The 7,225-nt window shown below is 42.7% G+C and overlaps 1 non-coding gene across 1 annotated transcript; it reads left to right on the forward strand.

Annotated features, from left to right (window-relative positions):
* Positions 1-451: 451 nt before the first annotated feature.
* LOC117883452 lies at positions 452-556 on the forward strand. Its single transcript, XR_004647271.1, has one exon. It is a non-coding gene; the product is annotated as a U6 spliceosomal RNA (small nuclear RNA).
* Positions 557-7,225: the final 6,669 nt, after the last annotated feature.

Raw genomic sequence — 7,225 nt, forward strand, 5'->3', positions numbered from 1 at the left:
TGCAGCAGTCGAGACTATGGGCAGCTGAGCACTCCAGTCATATACTCCGCTATAGTACCTGCTCCTCCAAGCCACACTCTACCAGCAGCTAGGAAGCCTTTCATTCTCCCTCTAGTACATCATCCTGAATTATTGTCTCGGAGGCACCCTTCCAGTACTGCACCACCCTGGCTCATCAGACTCTGAGGTAGGATCTCAAGTATCCTGGTACCGAGAGTCTGGAGTTTCCTTCCACTCCCATATATGTCAGTGTGATTCCACGAGGGCTTCAGCTAGAGACCAGAAAGTTTGTACCAGACCCGCCTGGGGCCCGGTACCATACCAACCCTCTCCCCCCCACCACCACCCCTGCAATGCCAATGGCCCTACTGGATGACTTGGGGAATGCCTCCAGCCTCTAGCTCTGTTTCACCAATCCCTCACTTTAGAAGATCTAGGTACTGACAGGCATGCCTCGCTTCGGCAGACATATACTAAAATTGGAACGATACAGAGAAGATTAGCATGGCCCCTGCGCAAGGATGACACACAAATTCGTGAAGCGTTCCATATTGGGGTGGCGGCGACTCTGGGCGCCGCAGCTCCAATATGTACCTACAAGATCTTTATCAAGCATTCGTAAAACTACAATACCCACCTGGGGAAGTGAGGAAACAGATTGACAGAGCAAGATGGGTACCCCAGAAATCACCTACTACAGGACAGGCCCAACAAGGACAATAACAGAACACTACTGGCCATCACATACAGCCCCCAGCTAAAACCTCTCCAGCGCATTATCCACGATCTACAACCTATCCTGGAAAATTATCCTTCACTCTCACAGACCTTGGGAGGCAGGCCAATCCTCGCTTACAGACAACCCCCCAACCTGAAGCAAATACTCACCAGCAACTGTACACCACACCACAGAAACATCAACCCAGGAACCAATCCCTGTAGCAAACGTCGTTGCCTACTCTGTCCCCATATCTACTCTGGCGACACCATCAGAGGACCCAACCACATCAGCCACACCATCAAAGGCTCATTCACCTGCACATCCACTAATGTTATATATGCCATCATGTGCCAGCAATGCCCCTCTGCCATGTACATTGGCCAAACTGGACAGTCCCTCCGCAAAAGAATAAATGGACACAAATCGGACATGAGGAATGGTAACATACATAAGCCAGTAAGTGAACACTTCAATCTCCCTGGTCATTCTATTACAGATTTAAAAGTCACTATCATTGAACAAAAAAATTTCAGAAACAGACTTCAAAGAGAAATAGCAGAACTAAAATTCATTTGCAAATTTAACACCATTACTCTGGGCTTGAATAGGGATTGGGAGTGGCTGGCTCATTACAGAAGCAGCTTTTCCTCTCCTGGAATTGACACCTCCTCATCTATTATTGGGAGTGGACTACATCCACCCTGACTGAATTGGCCCTGTCAACACTGGTTGTCCACTTGCGAAGTAACTCCCTGCTCTCCATGTGTCAGTATATAATGCCTGCATCTGTAACTTTCACTCTATGCATCCGAAGAAGTGAGGTTTTTACCCACGAAAGCTTATGCCCAAATAAATCTGTTAGTCTTTAAGGTGCCACCACACTCCTTGTTGTTTTGTAGATACAGACTACATGGCTACCCCCTGACCTTTGAGCAGTTGGCATCAATGCTTGATTTTGCACCTGTCACTGAAGGTGACCTTCCATATGATCATCACCTCAAGCAAGAGGGTAGGTGAACTTGAATGCATTGATCACTGACCCACCATACACAGTTTTCTACAAGGACAAAGTGCAGCTGTCACACCCTAAGTTCCTTTCAAAAGTGATTTCTGACTTTCACTTGAATCAATCTATCTATTTGCCAGGGTTCTTCCTGAAACTGCACTCATAGGGATGAGTGAAGACTCCATACCCTCAGTGTTCATTGAGCCTCTTACTTGGATAGGACTGTATGTAATGGAGATTTGCAAGCACTCAAAGGAAAAAAAAAGTTACTTTTTGTAGCTGTTCTTCTTCAAGATGTGTTGGGCATATGTCCAATACATGACCCACTCTCCTTCCCCAGTGCATTGGAGTCTACAGTTGAATTCTTGTGAGAAGGAACTGAGGGAGAGGTGGGGCGACTCTGCCCTTTATACCTTGTATCATTACACAAGAAGCTCATTGGTGAGTGAGACCACCCCTATGGGTACCACTAGGGCAGGGATCAGCAACCTTTGGCACGCGGCCCGTCAGGGAAATCCGCTGGTGGGCTGGGATGGTTTGTTTACCTGCAGCGTCCGCAGGTTCGGCCAATCACAGCTCCCACTGGCCGCGGTTTGCCATTCCAGGCCAATGGGGGCTTCAGGAAGCGGCGTGGGCTGAGGGATGTGCTGGCTGCCATTTCCTGCAGCCCCCATTGGCCTGGAGTGGTGAACCTCAGCTAGTGGAAGCTGCAATCAGCTGAACCTGCGGATGCTGCCAGTAAACAAACCGTCCCAGCCTGCCAGCGGATTTCCCTGACAGGCTGCGTGGCAAAGGTTGCTGATCCCTGTACTAGGGAAAACTCTCCGGCAGCAGTGCATGAGGTATGCACTTACCATGCAACACATCTCAAAGAACAACAGCCATGAAAGGTAAGTTACCATTTTATATTGTGTGTATGAAATTCCTGTCAGCAAGCTTGAGGCCCCCGTCATTATTGTACAATTATCCATTAGATTAATATAGTCAGGACTGGTCACCAAATTACACAGATTATTAAGGGAACAATAGTCCATCACTTGTGTACTCACTTATTATGCTTAATCATATTTTATTATAGTAGTGCCTAAAGACCAACCAAGAAGAGGCCCCATTGTCCTAGGCACTGTATAAACACAGGGAAGTAGATAGTTCCTGCCACCAAGAGCATTCAATCTAAATAAGCCAGACAGACACAGGGTGAAGAAAAAACTACAGCACAGGCAGAGTGAACAATGAAATGGCAGCAAACAGTATGTTAATTCCATTTTGAGGGGGGAAGGGCAAGTTAGAAAGGGATACGCTAAATTGAAAGAAAAGTGAAGCAGGGAGGACGAGGGTGGGGGAGAAGATGTGGAGTGAAAAATGAGGTGAAGAGACTGAGAGATGGGGAGGGAGAGGATTGGAACAAACAGCCAATCAGCACAGTGTGCATAAAATTCTGTCAGAATTACAGAAAGTTTTCCAAATGTCTGAAGGTCCTGAAGGAGAGGGAGAGGGGAGGGGCCATCTGGGTTCTAGCTTCCCCAAAGTGTGGGAGGAGTCTCCCTTAAGCACTTCTGGTCTTGGAGTGCAGGGGGATAGGATCGCCCTGCCTGGGGCCTATTTTATCACTTTTCCCCCTGCTTTGGCTGGAGTCTCTAACTGATTCAACAGGAACTTAAAATACACATGGATTGTAAGTTTGGGACCAATATATTGTGATGCAAAACTTACAAGTACCATACAACTGTGCAGGTAGACTGACTAAGGATAATTCTGCTGCCAAGAAAGAAAACCTTGGGACACCATAAAATAAATCAACACTATGCCAACATATTTGTTGGTACATTTTATAGAAAAGAAAGACTGTGTAATGTATAAACAGCAAATATTAAAGATGAGATAAAAGAAGAGAACAGTTTATTCTTAGATCATACAGTCATAGACATTGGAGATGGAAAAGGCCTATTAGGTTTTTATTCATGTCCATATAAATATAGGATTGGGGCAAATATCTGATCTGTCTAGGGATTGGCCCTGCTTTGAGCAGGGGATGGACTAGATGACCTCCTGAGGTCCCTTCCAACCCTGATATTCTGTGATCCTGTATTTTATAGCTGGGTTAGCAGGCTTTAGTTAAATATTAATATATGAAAGGTTATTGAATCTAGCTCCCTACCTTCACTCACTGGACTAGGTACTGATTTTTGCCCCCAATCCCTAATTGGTCTCCTCAAGGATTGAACTCACAACCCTGGGTTTAACAGGCCAATGCTTAAACCACTGAGCTATCCCTCCCCCCAAGTTCTTCATCTTTGATGGTTTGGGAGAAGAGGCATGTTGCGGAATGAGCTTTTTCCGTGCTCCCCGATGGGCAAATCACATTCATGTAATGTTAAGGGAGAATGATATTGGAGGTTGCACTGGGGTGAGTTTGAGAGTCAGGATTTAGCAGGAATGTGAGTTGGATTGCCCAGGCACTGTACGTAGATTGGTCTGAAGTACTCACAAGGCAGCTATCATGTCACCCTGTTTGCATGGATCAGGCCTGGAGGAATGTGAACTGATAGTAGTGGTGAGCACACACAGAAAAATCGGGATGATGATCCTGAATATTACAGAGAAGATGTGTATGTCTATTCAGTGTGAGTAATGGAGGCCAACTCTGGCCCTTGTGGATATTCAGCATTTACTTGCAGTGCTCTGCAAACGAGCTTAGATGGGAAATATTTCACATAAATAACAAGCTGTCACTAAAACAGAGAGGGGAATAAAGGTAAGGAAGGTTAAGTAAAAAGTATTTAATTCATTAGTAGGATAACAAAATGCAATATTCTGCATGTCAGAGAAGCCCATTTTGACATTGCGACTAATGTAGTCAATTTTCATACTGTAACCATAATGTACTGTAAATACTGATAAACTAGACAGACACATCTGCTGAACAGGCATTTGGTTCATCATTTTTTTGTAGTGACTACATATTCATCCCACCCAGTGTCTCTAAAAGTTCTGTTACATTCCTACACAAAGTGACAATGCAGGTTGTTCTACTTATTATTCTTGTATTGCCAACACTGCACTTGTCTTTTTTAATGATGTATGGGCTTGCCTTAGTAGTGGTTAATCTAATGATGGAATAACTCGCTGGAGGTTACAGAGACCATTTTCTGTGTTTCTAGCCTGCAGGCAGAATCTCATGGTGATGGATGTCTTGAGGGTTTTTTCTGTGCAAAATATGTATGCACATTTATTGTACTATGAATTATAGCTATAACCCTAAATATTGTAATACGAAGTTATAGCTATTGCCCTAGATGGAGCAACTCTTAGGAAAGCCACTCTGAAGTGCCCTGTGTTCTTCTTTCTCCAATTAAACTACATTAAATAAAGAAATCTTTATTTAATTAATTCTTAGACACAAAAAGAGGTGTCCCTGGGTTTGAAATTGAATTGTCCCATATGATTGTGAAAGGAAAGTTCTGACAGTGAACCAAATATGCTGAGAGATTTTATGAAAAGTTCCAGCCAACTTTTATTGCTTGAGCTAATGATATTCTGTATAAATGAAACATCATTACACTGAAGTCTGGCCACACGGTTTCAAAATGAATCTCTATATAATCAAGATAAAAGACTCTAAAACAGTGATTAATGCACTTCCTGTAAGCTAATCAGAAGATACACCTATTAAAATGGGAAAGAAATCATAAATCTTACACAGATTTCTCAAGATTAACACGACTGACTAACTTTGCCAGTGATACGCGGCAGGTATCTATACTCAGTCTGGAGATCTTCATTAGACTATAAATAATGAATACTACTTATATGACACCTATTATGCAGGATTCCAAATCACTTTACAAACATTAAGTCTTAACAATTTTATATGAGGTAAAGAAATGTTAAGGCATTTTAGTTTTCCATAGTATATGTACATATACATATGTCTTGTTTATATTACTTTCCTGGGAAATATTTACATTTGAGCCATGCATAGACATCATACATGCTTTAAAAATACTCTCCAACTTTCACAGTCACAACATAGAAATCGCTACGTTTAATTACTGACTGCTATAGTTTTATCTCCTGCTGGCCTGCTCACTTGCTCTGCCTAATGTGGTGTATTTGGGCATCCCTGCTGTCTGACCCTGCTCTAGATTTTGTTTTATGCTCTCATCGTTGTGTGGTCTCATGTTGAAGTGGTCCCTCTTCTCCTTCCAGTTTGGCTATTTTTCATTCGCTGGCTTCTCTGTGTCCTGGTGGCTTTTAGGGCTTACATTTTAAAGCACTTAGGCTCATGCAGTTGTGCCTGCAAAATGTTTTTGCCACTGTACCCTCAACATATTTAAAAATTAGTCCAGTTGTTTTTCTTTGCGGCTTTTGTTGCCCTGGATCAGGCTGCATGTTTTGTCACTGTGGCTGTTCCCTTTGGAGTGTTCAGTTTATGTCCCAGCTGATTTCCCGTCATTTGTTATCTTCAGATTGAAGTCTCCATTTGTTCACATTCCAGACTCAAATGAACTGCTGCAGTCTGCTGATTTGCCTCCTGGATCATTATGCCACAAGCCAATAGATCACACAGGATAATGAAGCTTTCTCCAGGAGAGATTCACTATGAACAAGGTAGGACTTTGAAACTGCAATACCCTCTGGTTGCTTTGACAAACACAAAGTTTGCATATGAGGCTGGAGAAACTGATTAAAGGCATCTAACAAAAGTGGGGCGATGGCAGGTATAACTCAGTGATAACACTATTGGCATCTGTAATGTTTGAACTCCCTTAATTAAGGAAGCTCTTCAACAAAATAGGTAATTTCTTAGTGGAAGTGTGACAGTTTTATCAGCCCACTCAATCTTCCCTGATCATTTTTTAGGTACCTTTCCAAAAATCTCTAACTACCACCAAGTATAAATATCAGCATTAATAAACAGCATTGTGATAGTCAGTGTAGAATGTAGTCTGATCATAACAAATGTTTAGGTTTTGGCTGTATATTATTATACAACAACTGTGGAATAAGGGTGTTGGTACTGCAAAGCAAGAAGCAGGTGTCATAGTCTTGGAGGTCAGTTTCCCATTAGAGGAAAAATTAGTGAGGCAGAGTCTGGAGATTTTCTGAGTGCAACTTGCTTTAGTTACACTGTATACACTAGTCTTTGAACGGAGGTGGTCACAAAACGGCATTCAGTCAAACGCCTTTTTTTCCTGGAATCTCAGCCCAAACACCAATGCCTTATTCTCAGGAAACAACTCTGCCCTCAGATTAGCTACAGTTAGAAAGATTAAGACAAACAGCAAATCCTCTTGCTGTTTGCCACAGCTTTCCCCAAAAGTTCTACATCCATAAAACTAACAACTAATATTTCTTCTAAAGATATACACTGCTTTCACATTAAGGAGGAGAACTGATAAGAGTACATGTAACAGTGCCATCTGATGATTCCTGCATAACAAAGCAATTACCATAGGCAATCAGACCTTTGGTTTCAGAATTTTTCCTCTCATTTC

This window comes from Trachemys scripta, chromosome 9 (genome assembly GCF_013100865.1).
Source record: "Trachemys scripta elegans isolate TJP31775 chromosome 9, CAS_Tse_1.0, whole genome shotgun sequence".
NCBI classification, from domain to species: Eukaryota; Metazoa; Chordata; order Testudines; family Emydidae; genus Trachemys; species Trachemys scripta.